Source organism: Pleurodeles waltl, chromosome 11 (genome assembly GCF_031143425.1).
Source record: "Pleurodeles waltl isolate 20211129_DDA chromosome 11, aPleWal1.hap1.20221129, whole genome shotgun sequence".
NCBI classification, from domain to species: Eukaryota; Metazoa; Chordata; class Amphibia; order Caudata; family Salamandridae; genus Pleurodeles; species Pleurodeles waltl.
In genome coordinates this window covers 744207875-744231164 of record NC_090450.1, presented here as the reverse complement: position 1 = coordinate 744231164, position 23290 = coordinate 744207875, and positions in this window count along the sequence as shown.

The following is a 23290-nucleotide window of genomic DNA, read 5'->3' as shown; positions in this document are numbered from 1 at the left end:
TATTAATTTTCATAATTTCTAAAGCAAATACTTTATGTACTACAGCTTTCATTACATCAAGATGATGTCAGGCGTGCCACACAATTTTGTAATGAATATAGAATGTTAGCAATCTAGTTGTTCATTAGAATACTACGGGGAGGCAGATATCAGGTGCATGGACTGGAATAATTCAGGGCAGGTAGGAGGGTAGAGAGGCAACAAGTTGGCCATGCTGGGCAGGCGGGAGGGGCAGTGGCAGCACAACGAACCATGGAGGACAGGGAAAAAGGGGGCAGGGGCAACTAACCAACCATACAGGACAGGCAAGAGAGGTTGTGGCAATATAACAGACTATTGAGGGCAGGAGGGAGAGGCAGTGGCAGTATAACTAATTATTCACTAAAAAAAAAAAACATTACAGGGATGTTATAGTTAGGTTTAGATCTTACACGCACAAAACCATAGAACCTCCCTTTTTGCCAGAGTTGAGCTTCAGACAGTTTTCCTTCATTCAGGCAGATACGTTCTTCATGCAGTTGTGGAAGCTGCTATTTGTCTTGGTGGGGACTGTTGATAGGGAGAGCATGAGCTGCGTGTCGCCAGCACAGGAGATGATGTTGATGTCGTGCGATCTCACAATGTCTGCGAGTGGTGTTATGTAGACATTGAAGATCGTTGAGCTTAGGAAGGAGCCTTGGGGGACACCACAGATGGTGAGCTTGACCTGTGAGGTGAAGAAGGGTGAGGCAGACTCTCTGGGTGCATCCCGTGAAGAGGGATGCCATCCATCTGAGCGCATCGTCTGTGATACCAATCTGGCATAGTCAGTTGATCACTGTGTGGTAGGAGGCGGTATCAAAGGTGGCGGAGCGGTCGAGCATGAGCAGGGCAGCTGCTTCTCCTCTGTCGAGCAGTGCGCGGATGATGTCTGTTGCAGTAATCAAAGCTGTCTCTGTGCTGTGATTGACTCTGCAGCCTGATTGGGAGGGGTCTAGCAGGTTGTCTCTCTCCAAGGTTGAAGATCCTGTTCAGGCAGTGGTCGGTGAGCACTCCTGAGAAGATGGACCTCATGAGTGTGATTGTGTTTGGTGTGCTGAGTTGCCCCCATGTGGTGAGAGGGTGGTTGGCAATGTAGATTGATGGGATGCTGGGGAGGTCAGAGGGTTGGGGATTGAAGTTACCGTAGATGGTTTCTATGTTGTTGTGAAAGTGGTCAGCTAGAGCATCTCAGAGTTCTTGAGAGGGGGTAGTATTGTCTAAAATTAGGGAAGTTAACCCTATCCAAATCTTTAGGTTTGCATGAGGAAAATAATTATATGACTTTTAATAAAAGATTGACTGAGGAAGCATCTGTTGTGTTATTAAAGGATTAGCGCTAAATTACACGGAGGGTGCAATAAGGCAGGAAAGCTGCTTGTGAATGTTCTTGAAGTCAAATCTCAAACGTCTAAGATAATTAGCATTACAGATGCTAATGGTATCAAGCATTTCAGGGATGCTGAAATCTTACAATGCTTCACAGAGGCCTAACAAAATCTATACACACCAGAACAATCTCCTTCAGATGAAGCCTGGGACTCTTTTTTTTAAATCTCTTACACCACGCCCGTAGTAATCTCACAATCTTTCTCCTCTTGTTACAGATCTCTCTATTTCTGAATTAATAACAACAATCAATAAATTACCCAAAGACAAAGCCCCCAGACCGGATGGTTTCACAGCTGAATTTTATTTAACTTTCTCACACATCTTGCTCCCTCATTTGCTCTCTTGCTACCAATGCTTTCTTTTTCTAGCTTGTGGTACATTTTTGGAAGCAAATCTGTGTCTGATCCCAAACAAAGATAAAAATCTCTCCTTCTGTGCTAACTATAGACCGCTCTCTCTTATAAATGTGGACTGCAAAATCTTTGCCAAAACCTTAGCCCTTCAACTCAATCAGTTTATCCCAGATCTCATTGTTCGAGAGCAGTGGTTCCCAACCTGTGGTCCGTGGACCCATGGGGGTCTGCAAAGCCTTCTCAGGGGGTCCGCGACTGCTTAGAAAATGAAAAAATATTAAGAAAATAATGACAAATTAGGCCCCAAGCTTCCAGTAATGACTCAGTGGGGGTCCCCGAATTCCAATGATGATTCAGTGGGGGTCCCTGGGTTCTATTAATTATAAAGTGGGGGTCCACAGAAGTCAAAAGGTTGGGAACCGCTGTTCTAGAGCAAACTGGGTTCGTAAAGGGAAGATACATGTACGGCAACTCGAGAGCTTTCCTGGGTATTATACATCTTGCTTCGAAACGTTCTACACCTATAGAAGCTATTACACTAGATGAAGAAAAGGGATTTGACTCAGTACACTGGTGTTTTATGAAGGGTAATATTAATAAGGCAGTTTGCTTACAGCGCTCTGTATAGTGATGTAGGAGGCTGGCTTGGCTTGTAGTGGGTACCAGAGGTACTTACACCTTGTGCCAGGTCCAGTTATCCCTTATTAGTGTAGAAGAGGTGTTTCTAGCAGCTTAGGCTGATAGAAGGAAGCTATAGCAGAGCAGCTTAGGCTGAACTAGGAGACATGCAAAGCTCCTACTATACCACTCGTGTCATATGCACAATATCATAAGAAAACACAATACACAGATGTACTAAAAATAAAGGTACTTTATTTTTATGACAATATGCCAAAAGTATCTCAGTGAGTACCCTCAGTATGAGGATGGCAAATATACACAATATATATGTACACAATACCAAAATTATGCAGTAATAGCAAAAGCAAGTAATGCAAGCAGTGTAAAGTTACAATAGATTGCAATAGGAGCACATAGGTATAGGGGCAACACAAACCATATACTCCAAAAGTGGAATGCGAACCACGAATGGACCCCAAACCTATGTGAGCTTGTAGAGGGGTCGCTGGGACTGTAAGAAAACAGTGAGGGTTAGAAAAATAGCCCACCCGAGACCCTGTAAGGTAGGTGTAAAGTGCACCTACTACCCCCAGAGAGCACAGAAGTCGTGATAGGGGGATTCTGCAAGGAAAACCAACACCAGCAATGCAACAACAGTGGATTTCCGGACCTGAGTACCTGTAAGACAAGGGGACCAAGTCCAAGAGTCGTGACAGTGTCGAGAGTGGGCAGGAGCCCAGGAAATGCCAGCTGAGGGTGCAAGGAAGCTACCACTGGATGGGAGAAGCTTGGTGTTTTGCAAGAACGAAGAGGACTAGGAACTTCCCCTTTGGAGGATGGATGTCCCACGTCGTGAAGAAGCTTGCAGAGGTATTCCCATGCAGAAATATCGCAAACAAGCCTTGCTAGATGCAAGGGTCGCGGTTAGGGTTTTTGGATGCTGTTGTGGCCCAGGAGGGACCAGGATGTCGCTACTTGGATGAGGAGACAGAGAGGGCGCCCAGCAAGTCAGGGAGCCCTCACAGAAGCAGGCAGCACCCGCAGAAGTACCAGAACAGGCACTTAGAAGAGGAGTGAACCGGAGTCCACCCAAAGTCACAAAAGGGAGTCCCACGACACCGGAGGACAACTCAGAAGGTTGTGCACTGCAGGTTAGAGTATCAGGGACCCAGGCTTGGCTGTGCATGAAGGAAATCCTGGAAGAGTGCACAGGAGATGGAGCAGCTGCAAATCACGCAGTACCCAGCAATGCAGTCTAGCGTGGGAAGGCAAGGACTTACCTCCACCAAACTTGGACTGAAGAGTCACTGGACTGTGGGAGTCACTTGGACAGAGTTGCTGAGTTCCAGGGACCACGCTCGTCGTGCTGAGAGGGGACCCAGAGGACCGGTGATGCAGTCTTTTGTTGCCTGCGGTTGCAGGGGGAAGATTCCGTCGACCCACGGGAGATTTCTTCAGAGCTCCTGGTACAGAAAGGAGGCAGGCTACCCCCAGAGCATGCACCACCAGGAAACAGTCGAGAAAGCCGGCAGGGTTAAGCGATACAAGGTTGCAGTAGTCGTCTTTGCTACTTTGTTGCGGTTTTGCAGGCGTCCTGAGCAGTCAGCGGTCGATCCTTTGGCAGAAGGTGAAGAGGGAGATGCAGAGGAACTCTGGTGAGCTCTTGCATTCGGTATCTGAAGAATTCCCCAAAGCAGAGACCCTAAATAGCCAGAAAAGGAGGTTTGGCTACCTAGGAAGGAGGATTGGCTACTAAGAGAGGTAAGAGCCTATCAGAAGGAGTCTCTGACATCACCTGCTGGCACTGGCCACTCAGAGCAGTCCAGTGTGCCACAGACACCTCTGTTTCCAAGATGGCAGAGGTCTGGGACACACTGGAGGAGCTCTGGGAACCTCCCCTGGGAGGTGCAGATCAGGGGAGTGGTCACTCCCCTTTCCTTTGTCCAGTTTCGTGCCAGAGAAGGGCTGGGGGATCCCTGAACCGATGTAGACTGGCTTATGCAGAGATGGGCACCATCTGTGCCAATCAAAGCATTTCCAGAGGCTGGGGGAGGCTACTCCTCCCCAGCCTTCACACCTATTTCCAAAGGGAGAGGGTGTCACACCCTCTCTCAGAGGAAATCCTTTGTTCTGCCTTCCTGGGCCAGGGCTGCCTGGACCCCAGGGGGGCAGAAACCTGTCTGAGGGGTTGGCAGCAGCAGCAGCTGCAGTGCAACCCCTGAAAAGGCAGTTTGGCAGTACCCGGGTTCTGTGCTACAATTCCATGATCTTAGACATGTTACATGGCCATGTTCGGAGTTACCATTGTGACGCTATACATAGGTAGTGACCTATGTATAGTGCACGCATGTAATGGTGTCCCTGCACTCACAAAGTCCGGGGAATTTGCCCTGAACGATGTGGGGGCACCTTGGCTAGTGCCAGGGTGCCCACACACTAAGTAACTTTGCACCCAACCTTCACCAGGGAAGGTTAGACATATAGATGACTTATAAGTTACTTAAGTGCAGTGGTAAATGGCTGTAAAATAACGTGGACGTTATTTCACTCAGGCTACCCTGGCAGGCCTGTGTAAGAATTGTCAGATCTCCCTATGGGTGGCAAAAGAAATGCTGCAGCCCATAGGGATCTCCTGGAACCCCAATACCCTGAGTACCTCAGTACCATATACTAGGGAATTATTTGGGTGTACCAGTATGCCAATGTGAATTGGTGAAATTGGTCACTAGCCTGTTAGTGACAATTTGGAAAGCAGAGAGAGCATAACCACTGAGGTTCTGGTTAGCAGAGCCTCAGTGAGACAGTTAGGCATCACACAGGGAACACATACATATAGGCCACAAACTTATGAGCACTGGGGTCCTGGCTAGCAGGGTCCCAGTGACACATAACAAACATACTGACAACATAGGGTTTTCACTATGAGCACTTGGCCCTGGCTAGCAGGATCCCAGTGAGACAGTGAAAACACCCTGACATATAGGCCCTCATTCTGACCCTGGCGGTCGGTGATAAAGCGGCGGCCAAGCCGCCAACAGGCCGGCGGTCTAAAATATGCAATTCTGACCCTGGCGGGAACCGCCAACACAGCCCGCCAACTTAACACTCCGACCGCCACAGCGGTACAAACAAACAGCGCGGCGGTTCCCGCCAACAGCCCGGCGGCAGACAAAGTACCGCCCACCCTATTACGACCCACCAATCTGCCACCTTTTCCGGGGCGGGAGCACCGCCGATAAGAACACGGCGGAAACAGACTACGAACGGGAAAACGCTCACCTCTACGCACTCCACGCGAGATTCCGGCAGTATGGAGCCAGAGTTACAGGTCATCCCCGCACTCCTATTCCTCCTCATATACCAGGAGCACGCCCGGCGGCGCGGAAGACATCGGTGAGTACTGCACCTACGACACAGGGGAGGGAAAAGATTACCGGCACACACCCACCCACCCACACCCACTACAACACACACATCAATGCATTCCCACAGATCACTGTCACAACCCACAAACCACCCCCCTCCGAAATAATGCAAAGACCAAAAGAAGAGATCATAAACGGGCAGATATATTTAAATATGTACGCCATTAATCCCAAAAAATAAATAAACTATGTACAAAATATATACAGCTACTAAATGTAGTCCAACCACTGTCCGTGGATCACAGGGGTCCTGTGCAAAGGGGCAAGGCCCAGTCCCACGACAAGAACTCCACGGAGAGAACACTGCAGGGGCATCAGAAAGAAAATAGGACAGGCACCTCAGGGGGAAGGGAAGGGGGGGCACCTCAGCCACTTGAGTACACGACGCCAGATCCACGAGGGGACTCCATGACCACTGGGCCATCCTGGGGAGAGCAAAGCCACAGTCCAAACAGTCCATACAGTGGGTGGCCTGCCCACTGGGACATCCTGGGGAGAGCAAAGCCACAGTCCATACAGTCCATACAGTGGGTGGCCTGCCCACTGGGCCATCCTGGGGAGAGCAAAGCCACAGTCCAAACAGTCCATACAGTGGGTGGCCTGCCCACTGGGCCATCCTGGGGAGAGCAAAGCCACAGTCCAAACAGTCCATACAGTGGGTGGCCTGCCCACTGGGCCATCCTGGGGAGAGCAAAGCCACAGTCCATACAGTCCATACAGTGGGTGGCCTGCCCACTGGGCCATCCTGGGGAGAGCAAAGCCACAGTCCAAACAGTCCATACAGTGGGTGGCCTGCCCACTGGGCCATCCTGGGGAGAGCAAAGCCACAGTCCAAACAGTCCATACAGTGGGTGGCCTGCCCACTGGGCCATCCTGGGGAGAGCAAAGCCACAGTCCATACAGTCCATACAGTGGGTGGCCTGCCCACTGGGCCATCCTGGGGAGAGCAAAGCCACAGTCCATACAGTCCATACAGTGGGTGGCCTGCCCACTGGGCCATCCTGGGGAGAGCAAAGCCACAGTCCATACAGTCCATACAGTGGGTGGCCTGCCCACTGGGCCATCCTGGGGAGAGCAAAGCCACAGTCCAAACAGTCCATACAGTGGGTGGCCTGCCCACTGGGCCATCCTGGGGAGAGCAAAGCCACAGTCCATACAGTCCATAACAGACCCCACTGCCACTGGAGGAGGCAAGTTGGCCAGAGGACATCCTGCAGCCCTGCCCGAGATAGATCCTGCCCTGCCACGTCTGCCAAAGGGCCAGCGGTTCTTGCCCTGAAGGGCCCAGTTCAGCGGTTCTTGAGATGGCGGGGCCCAGTTCAGCGGTTCTTGAGACGGCGGGGCCCAGTTCAGCGGTTCTTGAGACGGCGGGGCCCAGTTCAGCGGTTCTTGAGACGGCGGGGCCCAGTTCAGCGGTTCTTGCCTTGAAGGGCCCAGTTCAGCGGTTCTTGAGACGGCGGGGCCCAGTTCAGCGGTTCTTGAGACGGCGGGGCCCAGTTCAGCGGTTCTTGAGACGGCGGGGCCCAGTTCAGCGGTTCTTGCCTTGAAGGGCCCAGTTCAGCGGTTCTTGAGACGGCGGGGCCCAGTTCAGCGGTTCTTGAGACGGCGGGGCCCAGTTCAGCGGTTCTTGCCTTGAAGGGCCCAGTTCAGCGGTTCTTGAGACGGCGGGGCCCAGTTCAGCGGTTCTTGAGACGGCGGGGCCCAGTTCAGCGGTTCTTGCCTTGAAGGGCCCAGTTCAGCGGTTCTTGAGACGGCGGACGGTCTATGGCCAACTGCTAAATGCCTGGTGGTGCCCTCCTGGGCAGCGGGGATGGTGCTCCTTCACTGCCCACCTGGGCTGTGGGTGGTGGGGCCCTCCTGGCCAGCTGGGCTGGGTCCTCCCTGGGCAGCGGCTATGGGGCTGGTGGGCTCTCCCGGGGCAGCTGTGCCGGTTCCTCCCGGGGCAGCGGCTATGGGGGTTGTGGGCTCCTCCTGGGCAGCAGGCCTGCTGCCTGACCTCTCCAACTTGCTGCCCTTGCCCTCCTTAGTCGTCGGCCTGTGGCCCTTTCCTCCCTTTGGAGCTGTGGCTGGTGACTGTCTCTGGGTGGTGTCCGGGGGGGATGTAGAAGGCGGGCTCCTGCGGCGCCCCTTCCGCCTTCTGCTCCTCTTCCCAGGGGGTGGGCTGGCTGTCCCCTTGCTGCTGGGCGAAGATCCAGACATGCGGGCTGGCGGGCTCCAATACCCCTGCACCCTTGTCAAGGGGGCTGCAGGGCTGGTGGTGGCTGAGGTGCTCTTCTTACCCCGACGAGAAGGAGGGGGGGGCTCAGGGTCAGGAAAGAAGTTAGTAGTGGCGAGGAAGAGCTTCTTGGGACAATGGAGAGTGGTAGGTACAGTGGGAATGGGAGTGGAGGGAGAGGATGTGGTTGTAGGTGAGTCACGTTTGCTGTCTTTGGGTGCAGGTGCAGGAGGGATAGGCTGTCGTGAGGTGGATGGCTGTTGGGTGGGTGAGTGGCTGCGTTTGTGTGGTGTGGAAGAGGGGGTGACAGACACAGTGGGAGAGGACACAGGGGACGTGTAAATGGCAGTGGGGGTGGTGACTGCACGTGTGCGGACTGGAGTGGAGGGTGTGCTGGTGATGGAAACACTGGCTGATGGTGAGGTGAATGGAGGTGTGAGTGTAGACGTCACAGGGAGGGAGGAGGGAGACGAGGAGGTGGGGGTCACAGAGGTGGTAGTGACTGTTGGCATGTCTGCATCGGAATGTTGCGTGTGTGAATGTCTGCGTGATCTGTGGTGCTTATGTTTGGATGAGCTTCTCTTGGGTGTTGAGGTGTGTGCAGGCTGGTCTGATGGTGTGGGTGGGACAGGCAGAGGAACAGGAGACTGGGAGGAGGGAGTTAGTAGAGGCAGGCAGGAGACAGGGACAATGGCTGCCGTCAGTGCTGAGGCCAGAGCCTGGAACGATCGCTGATGGGCAGCATGACCCGAATGAATGCCCTCCAGGTACGCATTGCTGCGATGAACCTCCCTCTCCACCCCCTGGATGGCATTCAAAAGGGTAGTCTGCCCAACAATGAGCGTTCGGAGGAGGTCAATGACCTCCTCACTGAGGGCAGCGGGGGTAACAGGGGCAGGGCCTGAGGTGCCTGGGGCGAAGGAGATGCCCGGCTTCCTGGCAGAGCGGGCACGGGGCGAACGCTGAGGGGCTGCTGGGAGGGCGGAGATGGTGCGCTGGGTGGCGGCTGTACCTGTAATGGCGGGGGGCACGGATGGTGCCACCCCCGCAAGGGAGCCCCCTTCCGAGGACGTGTCCGTGTCGCTGCAGGGTCCAGTCGTCCCCGTCGTGGAGCTCCCCTCGCCCTCCGTCTCACTGGTCCAGTCTGACTCTGTGGCATGGCCCTCCTGGGCCATGTGAGATGCAGCTCCCTCCTGCCCCGATGCCACTTCTCCTCCGCCTGATGATGCTGATGCACACAAGCACAGAAAGACAAACAAAAAGGGGGGGGGAGAGAGAAATAAAGGGATATTGATTACATGGATCTCCGGTACAGTTAGCGGACATGACAGACACAGATGCCCCCTGCACTAAGTTGCGCACTTGGGGTCCGCTACGCATTCCGGGGAACATGCCCTACACGCCTAGAGTTGACAACTGCACCCATGGATGACACGGCCCAGGGATGGCTGTACTGACAAACTACTGAGGGTGGTGGCTGGGGACACAGGGGCTTACGGGGGTGCCCAGCCTACAGATATCGCCCTGGCCTAGGGGGACCCCCAGCCCTCCTCCCCCACCCAGACACCTCCACTGCGCGACAACAGAGTAGATAATGCTTGTACTCACCCCCTTGTGTCTGCTGTGCTGCCCTCACGCGCCCATCCAATTCAGGGTAGGCCACCGCCAGGATCCGGAACATCAGGGGGCTCAGTTGACGGCAGGCACCCCGCCTACGTTGGGAGGCCATCCCCAGCAGAGACTCGGCGGTCTTCTTGGTCCCGCGGCGGATGTCCTCCCACCTCTTGCGGCAGTGGGTGCCCCGTCGATGGTGGACCCCCAGGGCCCGGACTTCCTTGGCGATGGCACGCCAAATCCCGATCTTCTCATGGGCGCGGACCTATGTGACACGTACAGGGAGGGAGAAATACCACGTTCAAGTTACTCAGCATTTTCCTTTCCAGTGGCCTAACGCCCCCCATCCCCGCTAGGCCCCCCGCCAGGCCCCCCGCCATGCCCAACATGCCCCCCATCCCCGCCAGGCCCCCCGCCAGGCCCAACATGCCCCCCATCCCCGCCAGGCCCCCCGCCATGCCCAACATGCCCCCCATCCCCGCGAGGCCCCCCGCCAGGCCCAACATGCCCCCCATCCCGCCAGGCCCCCAAGCCAGCCAGTGGCCCCAAATCCAGATTGAATTAAACTCACTTGTTGGTCTGGAGGACCGTAGAGTAGCGCATACTGGGGGAGGACCCCATCCACAAGTTTCTCCAACTCCTCTCCAGTGAAGGCAGGGGCCCTTTCCCCAGTCGCAGCAGCCATTGTCCCTTCCAGACCGAGGTCACAGCAACACTTGCAGTATAGGTCCTCTCCTGTGAAAGTTCAAGTCGCAAGTGGATAAGTAGATAGAAAATGGCGGTCACGTCCGCGGCGGTGCGTACCGCGGCGGTGCGTCCCGCCACCGCCGGCGCCCTTCGCCATTGGCTCCTGAAACCCATAGGCTTCAATGTTAACCAATGCGGCTTCGCGCCGCGGTCTTCGCCCGCCGCCCGCCGCGGTGTGCCACGCCAGCGCATTGACCTCACATCCCATTGTCACACTTCACAGGTCAGGCAGCCGCCATTTCCAGGGCCCACATGGCTCAATTTCAACTGCGTCACACAGGCCTAGGCCTTGCATAGCCACTCAGACACGCCATTCACTGCATAGAGAATCGTATACTGTGCTAGCTGTGAGTACGTACCTGTGGGTTGCCTGACTGTGTGCTCCATGTTGTCCTTCCTAGGCACCGTCCGCTGGGTTGGGCGAGGAGACGGATGAATCCTCCCGTGTACCGACCGCTGGTGGACCTGTCGACAATGGAAGAACGCCACATTATCCTGACCTACCGTCTTAACCGTGCCACTATCCATGAACTGTGTGCCCAGCTGGAGCCCGACCTGATGTCCCCCATCCGCCAACCCACAGGGATTCCCCCTCTGGTGCAGGTCATGTCAGTACTACATTTCTTGGCAAGTGGGTCATTTCAGACAACCGTGGGAATTGCTTCCGGGATGTCTCAGCCCATGTTTTCAAAGGTGTTATCCAGAGTGTTGTCTGCCCTGATGAAATCCGTGAGGAACTACATCATTTTCCCTGAGGTGGGCGAATTGGCTACAGTGAAGGGTGATTTCTACGCCCTTGGACATATTCCCAACGTAATTGGTGCCATTGATGGGACCCATGTGGCTTTGGTTCCCCCAAGAGACAGGGAGCAGGTGTACAGGAACAGAAAAAGTTACCATTCAATGAACATCCAGGTGGTGTGTTTGGCTGACCAGTACATCTCGCATGTAAATGCCAAATTCCCAGGGTCAGTGCATGACGCCTACATCCTCAGGAATAGCAGCATCCCTTACGTGATGGAACAGCTACAGAGACACCGTGTATGGCTAGTGGGGGACTCTGGGTACCCCAACCTGTCGTGGCTACTGACCCCAGTAAGGAATCCCCGGACCAGGGCAGAGGAACGGTACAATGAGGCCCATGGGCGTACTAGGAGGGTGATCGAACGCACCTTTGGCCTCCTAAAGGCCAGGTTTCGCTGCCTGCATATGACAGGTGGATCCCTAATGTACTCACCTAAGAAGGTGTGTCATATCATCGTGGCCTGCTGCATGCTTCACAACCTGGCTTTGCGCCGCCAGGTGCCTTTCCTGCAGGAGGATGGTCGAGACGGTGGTGTTGTGGCAGCGGTGGAACCTGAGGAGAGTGACGAGGAGGAAGACGACGGGGCTGAAACAGACAACAGGGACAGAATCATTGAACAGTACTTCCAATAGGACACAGGTAACATTTCAAAGATAATTTAGTAAATGTTAACTACTCTGCAGCATCTCTGCTGCCTGTCTATTTGCCCCAGTGTATGATGACTGAGTTTTGGCTTTTCCCTCCCTATTTCAGATCTGGGGTCCCCACTACGAGTCCTGTGCTTCGTTTCCCCATGGACTACAGCTTTGTGGCAGCTGTTTGTTGACTTCACCATGTACAAGGACATATTTGCACTGTCATGTCAATTACAATCTATTGAAATCACAGCCAGACTCCTGATATTTTGGTACAAAATAGGTGTTTATTGAAGTGCTCAAAATGGGATGGGTGGTTTCAAGTGGGTGGGGGCTATGGTGAAGGAATGTCCATGGCAGAGTCCAGAGTAACAGTCACACAGGTGCATTTACCAGAGGCCTGTGGAGAGATGGAGCATGGGCAGTTCGAGGATGGACAGGGTGACAATGTGGGACAGTGGGATGACATCAGGTGGTATCCATTGCTGGCGGGGGTCTTGACATCCTACTCTGTCTTGCGAGATCTCAGGGCCCTCTTGCGGGGTGGTTCTTCTCCTGCAGGAGGTGGGGGTCTGGTGGGCTGCTGCTGTGCGGGGGCCTCCTGTCCACTAGCGCCGGCGGAGGTGGATGGCTGTTCTTGGTCCAGGCTAGTGGCAGGGGCCCTTGGGTGTTGTTCAGTGTCCGCCCTGCTGTTTACGAGGTCCTGCAGCAGCCCTACCATGGTAACCAGGGTGGTGTTGATGGCTCTGATGTCCTCCCTGTACCCCCGATAGTGTTCCTCCTGCAGCACCTGGATCTCCTGGAACCGGGCCAGTACCGTCGCCATCGTCTCCTGGGAGCGGTTGTATGCTCCCATGATGGTGGTGAGGACCTCGTGGAGAGTGGGTTCCCTGGGCCTCTCCTCCCCCCCCTGTCGCACAGCTGCCCGCCGAGTTCCCTGGGCCTCTGCCCCCTGGCCGGTGTGCCCACTACCACTGCCCCCAGGTCCCTGTTGTTGTTGGGGTGGTGGGTTATCCTGGGTGCCCTGTAGTGGTAGACACACCGCAGATTGACGCGCCCTGGAGACAGAGGCATGGGCCCGCTGGGTGGGAGCTGTGCTGGTGTTCCCAGAGGGGTTAGGGTCTATAGTGGCCTGTGCCTGTGTGAGGGGAACCGACTGTCCAGAGGTCCCCGATGGTCCGGGCTGGTCATCGGTGTCCAGATCGACAGAGCTGCTGTCATCGCTGACGGCCTCTTGGGTGGGGGGTGTGGATAATTCTGGCCCCTCCGCCGCGGTGTGTTGACGGTCGGGTCCTGCAGGGGTATAGAGGTATGGTTATAGTTTCAATGTGTGGCATATGGGTGTATCTGTGGGTTCCCGTGTCCCCAAGTGCTGGCATTCGTGTGTGGGTGCTTTTGTGAGGGTGGCTTGTGGGGGGGATGTGTATATGCATTGGGCATGCTTTGGTGATGGGTGTCCATGCTTAGTGGACGCATGCAGGCCTAGGTTTTGGGATGTGTGGGTTGTGATGGTGAGACATTGGCGGGGAATAGGTGTGCTGGGGGTGGGGGTGAGGATGGTGGTGGGGGTGAGGATGGTGGTGGGGGTGAGGGTCGGGGTGAGGATGGGGGTGGGGGTGAGGGTGGGGTTCGAGGATGGGGGTGAGGGTTGGGGTCTGATTTGGCATGCAGGTGGGGGGGAAGCAGTATTGAAGCTTCAACTTACCAGTATCCATTCCTCCGCCGACTCCTGCGAGGCCGTCAGGATGCAGGATGTTCAAGACTTCCTCCTCCCATGATGTGAATTGTGGGGGTTGAGGTGGGGGTCCTCCGCCAGTCTTCTGCACGGCGATGTTGTGCCTGGATACCATGGAACGCACCTTCCCCCGTAGGTCGTTCCATCGCTTCCTGATGTCTTCCCGATTTCTGGGGTGCTGTCCCACTGCGTTCACCCTGTCGACAATCCTCTGCCATAGCTCCGTCCTCCGGGCAATGCTGGTGTATTGTATCTGTGTGCCGAACAGCTGGGGCTCTACACGAACGATTTCCTCCACCATAACCCTGAGTTCTTCGTCTGTGAAGCTGGGTTGTCTTTGGGGTGCCATGGGGTGGTGTGTATGATGTGTGGGGTGGAGTATGTGTATTTAAGTGAGTTGAGTGTGGTGGTGTGTGTTGTTTTGTGTGTGGATAGTGTGTGGGTGATGGTGTTGAGTGGCTGTGGCTGTTATGTTTTGGATGCTGGTGTCTCGCTCTTGTCTTCTTTACGAATTTTTAAGCGTAGGGGTTTGTGGGTGATGTGGGTGGGTGTTTTATATTGTATTGTGTGTGTGGGAGTGGTGTGTGTATGTGTATCAGGTGTGTGGGATTCAAATCGTCCAATGTGGGTGAGTTTTGTTCGTTTGTGTGTATTCTGACCGCGCCGGTGTGTCCCGCCAATGGAATACCGCGTTTGAATGACCGCCGCGTGGATTCGTGGGTCGTAATGGCATGGGCGTATTTCTGTTGGCGTGGCGGTGGAGGTTTGGTCACCTCCACCTTTCCGCCGACCGCTGGTCTGGCGGTCTGTTGTGGCGGTCGGATTTTCGGAGGTTTGCCTTCTGCGGGTCAGAATGACCGTGGCGGGTTTCCGCGACCGCGGCGGGATTATGGAGGATTTCTGACCGGCGGTAGGCGCCTTTTACCGCCGAGGTCAGAATGACCACCATAGTCACAAACAGGCCAAAAGTGGGGGTAACAAGGCTAGAAAGAGGCTACTTTCTCACAAGTGACGGGAAGATCAGTGATGTGAGTTTGATGAAGGGTGATATTAATAAGGCTGTTTGCTTACAGCTCTCTGTACAGTGACAGGATAATCAGCAGTGTGAGGGCGATGAAGTGTGATATGAATACGGTTGTTTCCTTACAGCGCTCTGTACAGTGGTGGATCAGCGCTGTGAAGGCGAAGAATGGTGATATCAATAAGCATGTTTGCTTATACCACTCTGTACAGCGACCTGAGGATCAGCGATGTGAAGATGATGAAGGGTGGTACTGATATCACTATTTATTTACACCGTTGTGTCCTCCGTAAGAGTGCCGGGATGATCAGCTCAGTGAAGGTGATGAAGGTGATATTGATAGAGCTGTTCAGTTATACCGCTCTGTACAGTGATGGGAGGATCAGCAGTGTGTAGGTGATGAAGGGTGATATTGATAGTACCGTTTCCTTATACTGCTCTGTACAGTGACAGGAGCATCATAGGTGTGATGGTGATGAAGGCTGATATTAATAAGGCTGTTTGCTCATACTGACAGGAGGATCAGCAGTGTGACGGTTTTGATCAGTGATATTGACAGCACTGTTTGCTTATACCCCTCTGTACAATGACTGGAGGATGAGCAGTGTGAACACATGAAAGGGTGATATTAACAGTGCTGTTTGCTTATACCACGGTGTACAGTGACAGGGTGTGAAGGCAATGCAGGGTGGAATGGACAATATTATTTGTTTACACCGATCAACACAATTAGTGAATGGTCGGCTGTGTTAAAGCAGTTCAGGAGGTACAGACACTGTTGTTTGCTTAAACCATTCTATTCAGGCAGGCGAGGATGAGCACTGTGGGGGCACATGTACACCACTCTACAGTAAGAGAAGGGTCAGCGGTGTGACGTGTCTTAATGATGGCGCTGTTTGCTTGAACCACTCTTCACGGAAAGCAAACTTTCAGCAGTCTGTAGGAAATGGGCTATTGACAGAGATGTTTGCTAATAACTCTCTATAGAGAAAGAGCAATTTCTGAAGGGTAAAGGAAGCAAAGGGTGATATTGATGGAACTGTCTGCTTAGACCGCTCTTTACAGTTAGAGAGAGGTCGGCTGTTTTAAAGCAGTGAATAGGGATATTGACAGGGCTCCTCTCTACTGTGAGTGGAGTTCCAGCCGTGTAAGGCACTGAAGGGTAACATTGACAGTGCTGTTTGTTAATATATACTAACCCATATAGCTACTCACACACCCACTCACAGACCCCAACAGCCACTCACACACCCCACAGATCCATACAGTCACTTACATACCCACTCACTGACCCATACAGTCACTCACACACCCACTCAGAGACCCTTAAACCACTCACATACCCACACACAGACCCACACAGCCACTCACATCCCTACACACACATCCACACAAATACTCACACACCCAAACAGCCACTTACACACTCACCCACAGACCCTTGCAGACACTCACACACACCCACAAAACACTCACACACCCACTCACACACCCATGGAGACACCCACACAGCCACTCACAGACCCATACAGCCACCAGACCCATACAGCCACTCATACACCCACTCACACATTCACAAAACCACTCACCCACTGACAGACCTATACAGCTGCTCACAAACCCACTCACACAATCTCACACCTCCATACTATTTCTCACATACTCACTCACAGACCCATGCAGTCACTCACACTGACCGACCCATACAGCCACTCACACACCCACTCACAGATCTACACTGCCACTCAGACACCCACTTACACACCCACAAAGCCACTCACACACCCACTCATATACCCATACACCCACTCAAGCACTCACTCACCGTTCCATACAGCCATTCACACTCCCACACACACATTCACAAAATTACTTACACACCTACTCACAGACCGATACAGCCACTCACACAACCACTCATACACCCACACAGCTCTCACACACCAACAAAGCCTCTGACACACACATGCACCGACCCATATGGCCACTCACACACCCACTTACAGACCCATACGGCTACTCACAAACCCACTCAGAGACTCATACACCCATTCAGACACCCACTCACAGACTCATACAGTCACTCACAAACCCATTCACCCACCCACACAGCAACTCACACACATGCTTACAGACCCATGCAGCCACTCAGACGCCCACTAACTGACCCACAAAACCACTCATACACCATCGAAACTACTCACACACTCACTCACACACCTATGCAGATATCCGTACACCCACTCACAGACCGATACAGCAACTCACACACCAAGTAACTGATCTATACAGCCACTCACCCACCCACCCACTCACATACCAACAAAACCACTAAACACACCCACTCACAGACCCATACATTCACTCACACACCCACTCACAGACCCATACAGCCACTCACACACTCGCTCACCAACTCATACACCCACTTACATACCCATTCTCAAAGGTTACATGATACAGTTAGGATATGCAATAAAAAAAAAAAACACCTTTGAAATTCACTAAAAAAACTATCAAATTTACAGGGACATTATGGTTATGAAATAGCATTAAAAAACACTGAAAATCACTGAAAAAAACAAAGGTTACAGGGACATTATAGTTAGGAAATAGCACTAAAAAAACCTTAGAAATTCACTGAAAAAAACAAAGATCAAAGGTCAAAGGGACGTTATAGTTAGGCCCAGATTTTACACACACAAAGCCATAGAAAATCAGCAGTTATAGTTTCCTGAGTTGACTATAACTTACGCCCAATGGGCTCACATATTACATCACTCAGGACAGAGCCAATGACATCACTGATGACATCACTGATGAAATCTCAAATCACATCGCTGATGACATCACTGAACACATCATCCAGCAAAGTAAACTTTAGTATACTTTATAAACTACCATTTAGATGTTTTAAATGTAAGAAGATGACATAGGTGAGAGATGTACAGCGCAGAGCTCACAGTAACATTATCAACTACTACATTCACTTATTACCTAAGAGACAGTTCTCAGTGGATAGTTCTGTCTCTTCTGAACCACTACTCTAAACACAAATGACCAAATTATTACATCTAATGTATAGGCTAGTCTATTGCAAACTACAACAACACAATTTGTGAAATTGGAAAGACGTTTTACTGCAAATGTCACATTTACACAAACTACTACAACATACAATCCATAGAGAGGTCTTAGCGGGCAGACCACTGTGTCACAACCAACTAGTCAAATTATTCTTCATCCTGGATAAAGTTGTGAGCATTGAGGTGAGTCTGTTGTAAATGCCTGCTACACTGAGCTATCACACTAGAGAAAGGTCTTAGTGAACAGATTATTTATTGCAATCTACTACTACAGGCATTGATCACAAAGAAGAAAGGTTTAAGGAAACTAGTCAGTATGTTGTGAAAGAGAACTGTAGTGAGCCATCACTGTGGAGTAAAATCTCAATAGACAGCTTAGACTCTCACAAAACACTACCATACACTGCCTTCAGCTGGAGACATGTGTCAATGTAGAGGCTAGTTTACTGATAAATAGTACACCTGCTTTAAAAAGGGGATTATAGATCAGATAACATAAGTTAGAAATAGTATCACTAATTAGTAGTACAGAAAGAATACTAACTTAACTTTTGCAGTAGCTTAGTATATATCTTTAAGCCTCAAAAGCTTTTACACAATGCTTACACTCACTAGATGATGTCATCAGTGATGTCATTGACCATGTACAGTAATGAGTGATGTAAAATGTGAGGTCATAAGCAGTGCATTGCAGGGGTGCTCGTTTTAGTTAGTGCAGGTCACTATAACTGCTGAATTGTTATGGTTTCGTTTGTGTAAAATCTGAAAATAAATAAAATGTCCCTTTGGCTTTTGTTTTCTTCAGTGCATAGATAGCTAGATAAATAGATTGATAGATAGACTATAAAATATTAATCATAGGGAGCTAGTACATTAACATAATTGTTACAAACAATTATACAATTCTCATAGATTATATTTCGTTGTGATTTGTTATATCCAAATTAATTTCACATTCAAATTAGAAATCATTGTGCACTTATTATTGAATTCCAATTTAGTTGACAAACATCATGATTATTAAAACTCCCAGCCTACACGTTTCCCATCGATGCAAGTTCCTTCTTCAGAGCTTCACTTAGTCAACTGTGTCCCTTTCACGCAAAGCAGCACATCAACTTTGCATGCTAACCTGCATTGTGTGAAAAAATAGTAAATAAACCCCTCAACCCACAATCAATATAAGATACCCTCTATACGCTACCTTCTCTGCTGTGTTACGTTCCCAAAATTGCGTTCCACCCCAACCTTTCGCTGGATTTAATTCTGAAATAAAAATTTGCTTAAATACCAAAACAACCACAATTACCACGGTCGTAACCTCAGTCCCATTCGCCCTCACTATTTCATGGGAAGTGGTACCCCTGCTGTCTCCAGTCCTCAGAACAAGATAATTACGTGTATTTCAATTCAACAGGCAGGTGTGTCCCCCTTCGCTACAGTTTTAACAACATTCTTGCAACAGTTTGTGACCCACCTTATAATTCAATGAACACTTCAGAATGCATTCTTGGAATTGGCAAATTGTTTAACGCTGGTACTCCTGTAACATTCCTTCTTGATAGCTTCACTGGGCTGGTGTCTCAGTCACACTTCTTACACCCTTTATAGTTGAGACAGCAAAAACTGATCACTTTCCCTACTAGCAAACACACTCCATGGTAGGCTTTCTTGTAGTATGGCGTCCCACTTGAGCCTCAGAGCCGTCTATTTGTTTGAACTGCTATCATGACACACTCTTTAAACTGGGGTCCAAAACTGCAGGTTGTTAACCCACTCGAAGAAATAAGGTTCCCCTCATCAATGACCGCTGTTTGTCCTTCCTAAAAGTTTACTTTGCAAAACTACACTCAAGATTATAATATTCACCTGCTTCTTTAAACAGGTTTAATACATGTTTGTTTGACTTTGGGCATTTCTCTCTGCCGGTCATAAAGTGCCACGCCGGACTGCCCTTTTGGTCCTAACAATACAGTAAGAATGATTTATTCTCTCGCCTTCAAATTAGTCCTGCAGGCCCATGCTACAAAACTGCCAAACTTGTTTTTCCTTGGCGTCACTTGATGCCTCGTCTGAGCTGCTAAAACTAAATTCGGATGGAAGAACGTTCTGCATGATAGAAGGTCTAGGGTTTCTATTGGGCAGTGCACTCATACGATTTCAAGGCTAAAACCACTGCGTGCATTGCAGAAACCTCAAGTGTACTTCAGACGGTGAACCAAGTAAGCCAACATCCCTACAGTACAATAATGTTGACTCGATGAGTCAGAAACAATGCAGTGTGTACTGGTACTCGAACAAGCATCCACCTTCGCCACAGACAACGATCTGTTATGTAAACACTACACCACCATTCAATGAAGCACCTGCATATTATTCATCTGGATCAGTGTTAAGTGCATACAAATGCTGCACAAATAGTGTAATCCAAAATCACGTACAGTAAATAAAGCACCCTTCCTATCCATGCATGCAGTGTATAATCTACGTGCACAAAGAACCAATCATCAATGATACAAGGGTGGCCCCTCTGTATTCGTTGTGTCAGTGTGGCTGGTAAAGCCTCTATGAGGTTACCACATGCAGACATGAACGTACAATCTCTTGGTATGATGGTCAACTTTTTTAGATCTTTGTGTATTGAAGCCCAAAAGCCCCTCTAATTACAAAAGGCTTTGTAACGAGGCTGGCGGGTATCCAAGCACTTGGGCAGTTGTGTAGGTGTATGATCACCAAAGTGCTTATTAGAAGAGACAGGTCTCAGCTTTTTGCAGAATATGAGAAGTGAGAATGAGCGTCTAATGCGTTGAAGGAGTGCGTTCCATGTCTTGTTTGCGATGAAGGAGAATGAGCAACCTCCTATTTTGCTTTTGTGGATTCGGGAAGTGTGTGCGAGTGACAGTGAGGCAAAGTGTAGGTGTCTGGTGGGTTGGTCAAAGTGTATGCATCTGTTATGATGGTTCTGTATTGTATAGGGCTTTATAAGTGTACATGAGTGTTAGAAATGGGGTCTCTTGTTAGCAGTCAGTCTAGAAGCCTGTCCAAGTAGGGACCATCACTCTAGTCAGGGTAAGGAATTCACACTCCTCAGGTAACCCCTACTCACTCCATGGTAGCTTAGCACAAGCAGTCAGGCTTATCTCGTAGGCAATGTGTTGAGTATTTGTACCCACACACACTTACACATTGAAAACTCTATAAATGGACACCAAGCCACTTTAGAAAAATAGCCAATATTTATTTAAGTAAAACAAGATCGAAATGACGAAAAATTCAACATACACAACCAAAGATATGAATTTTTAAATATTAAATCCCAATAAAGTGCTTAGAAACACAATAGCTCCAACTGGTGCTATCACATCATCGTGAGGGAGTCATTCCCAACAGTCCGACGCCACTCGTGAGGGAGTGCGGTGCCAGTCATGGAGTCTCACGGACCCCAAGTACAGTACTTTAGAAATGAGGCAGAGTCAAAACGTGGCACGGAGTCAGGGAGGTAAGGCGTCACTGGAACCAGTGTGGTGTCAGTTCCATGCAGCGGGGCAGGGGGTGAGGCATCGGTTCCTTCCTGCTACGCAGGGTAGGTGAGGTGTTGGTTCCTTACGGAGGCAGCAGAGGTGAGGTGGCGGCGGCAGTGAGGTGGCCGTTCCTTACAATCCAGCCGGTAGATAAGTCCAGCGGTTCAAGACGTGATGGGGCGACTTCGCCATGTCCCAGTCATACCATGGGCTAATAGGCCCCGCAGTGGAGTCGGGTGACACAGTACTCAATACTCACGATGATGCAGGACTTCAGAGGTGCTGCGGCAGCATCGGCCCTGTGGTGTCAGTCACGGTTGTCGCACTTCAGCGGGGACCACGGCCTCGGGTGCAGGCAGCAGCAAAGAGTCGGGCAGCTGCGCCGTATCTGGAGTTGTACAGGTTGTGCCTGGTTCTTCTTGTTTTATGCCAGATTTCACTCCCAAGGTTCCTGGAACTGGAGTGGGCTCCACTTGGCAAGTCAGGGTCCTCAGCAAGAGAGCCCAGGGGCTTGAAGGTGAAGTCCTTGTTGTCCCTGAGACTTTTTAAGAGTAGGCAAACTCAGTCCAAGCCCTTGGAGAAGCTTCACAAGCAGGATACACAGCAAAGCCCGGTCTTTGTCCTCTCCAAAGCAGAAGCAGCAACTTCAGGCCAACCAAGCAAAGGAGCAGTACTCCTCCTCACAACTTTCTCCTTGGCAGAGTCTCTTCTTAATCCAGAAGTATTCTAAAGGTATGGGTTTTGGGTCACGTACTTATACTCATTTCTGCCTTTGAAGAAGTCAGACTTCAAAGAAAAGTATTTGCAGTGCCAAGACCCTGCCTTTCCTGCCCTGGCCATCGCAAGACAGCTTCCCAAAGTGACACAAACACTTTAACCTACAGTGAGCAACACTCCTCCCCTGCTGCCAGTCAGCAGCAATGGCCCCACCCTCAAACTGCTCAGTCTGGAAGCAGTAGAAAATATAATGGTGATACGTTCAAATTGTTACTATTTTATTTTTCACCTTTGCTGTACTGACAGAGAGGAATGACGCTCCTCTGCCCTAATGAAGGTATCACCAATAGTGCACACTGTTTTCACTTGAGCTGTCATGTTGAGCTTGTTGTCTAGGATGATCCCTAGATATTGTGTGTCATCTGTAGATATAAGTGTTGGTCTTAGCTCTGACAGCCATCAGGTGGAGTCCCATGGGGAGCTCTTGTTGCCAAAGACCTATACTTTTTTCTTGTCAGACTTGAGCTTAAGGCAATTAGTTTGCATCCAGTCTGCTACCATGGTCATGCAGTTGGTGATGTTGGTTCCGGTGGCGGTTGCCTTGTCCAACAGGGAGAGGATGAGTTGGGTGTCATCGGCTTAGGAGATGACGGTGATGTCTTCTGATTGGATGATGTTGGCAAGCATTGTTGCGTATAGGTTGAAAAGGGTGGGGCTGAGGGACAATCCCTGTGGAACTTCCCATATCAATTTCTGGGTATCTGATGTAAAGGGTGGCAGCCTGACCCTTTGGGTCCTTCCAGTGAGGAAGTAATAGATCCTTTTGAGAGCAGACCCTTGTATGCCAATTTTGTGGATTCGTTTGATGAGGGTGTTGTTAGAGACAGTGTCAAAGACAGTGAAGATGTTGAGCAGGGTGGGGACCGCTGTTTCTCCTTGGTCCAGGGTGGTTCAAAGTCATCAGTGGCCACAATGAGTGCCGTTTTAGTGCTGTGTTTCTTTCTGAATCCTGATTGACTATTGTCTACAAGATGGTGAAGCTCGAGGATGCTCAGTTGATCCGAGACAGGTGTGAGGTTCTTGAGGAGAGTGCTGAGCACTCCCCCTCACTGCTCCTCATACCAGATGCCCTGCCCCTTTCACAACGAGGTGATAATAAACTGTGTTTATTATCACCTCCTTGTGAAAGTTTTGCAGCTTCTGCTGCTGGCGGGGGAGGGGGGGAGTTAACGCTCCTATGCACTTATGGAGGAGCCACCTCTGAGCCAATGTTTACTGTAGTTAAGTGACCGGGGATGCTTCCAGAAATCGATGTTTCACAGATCAAATGCAAAACACTGTGGAGTGCTTAATGCAAATAGAAGCCAAGAAAAGACTGGAAAGTG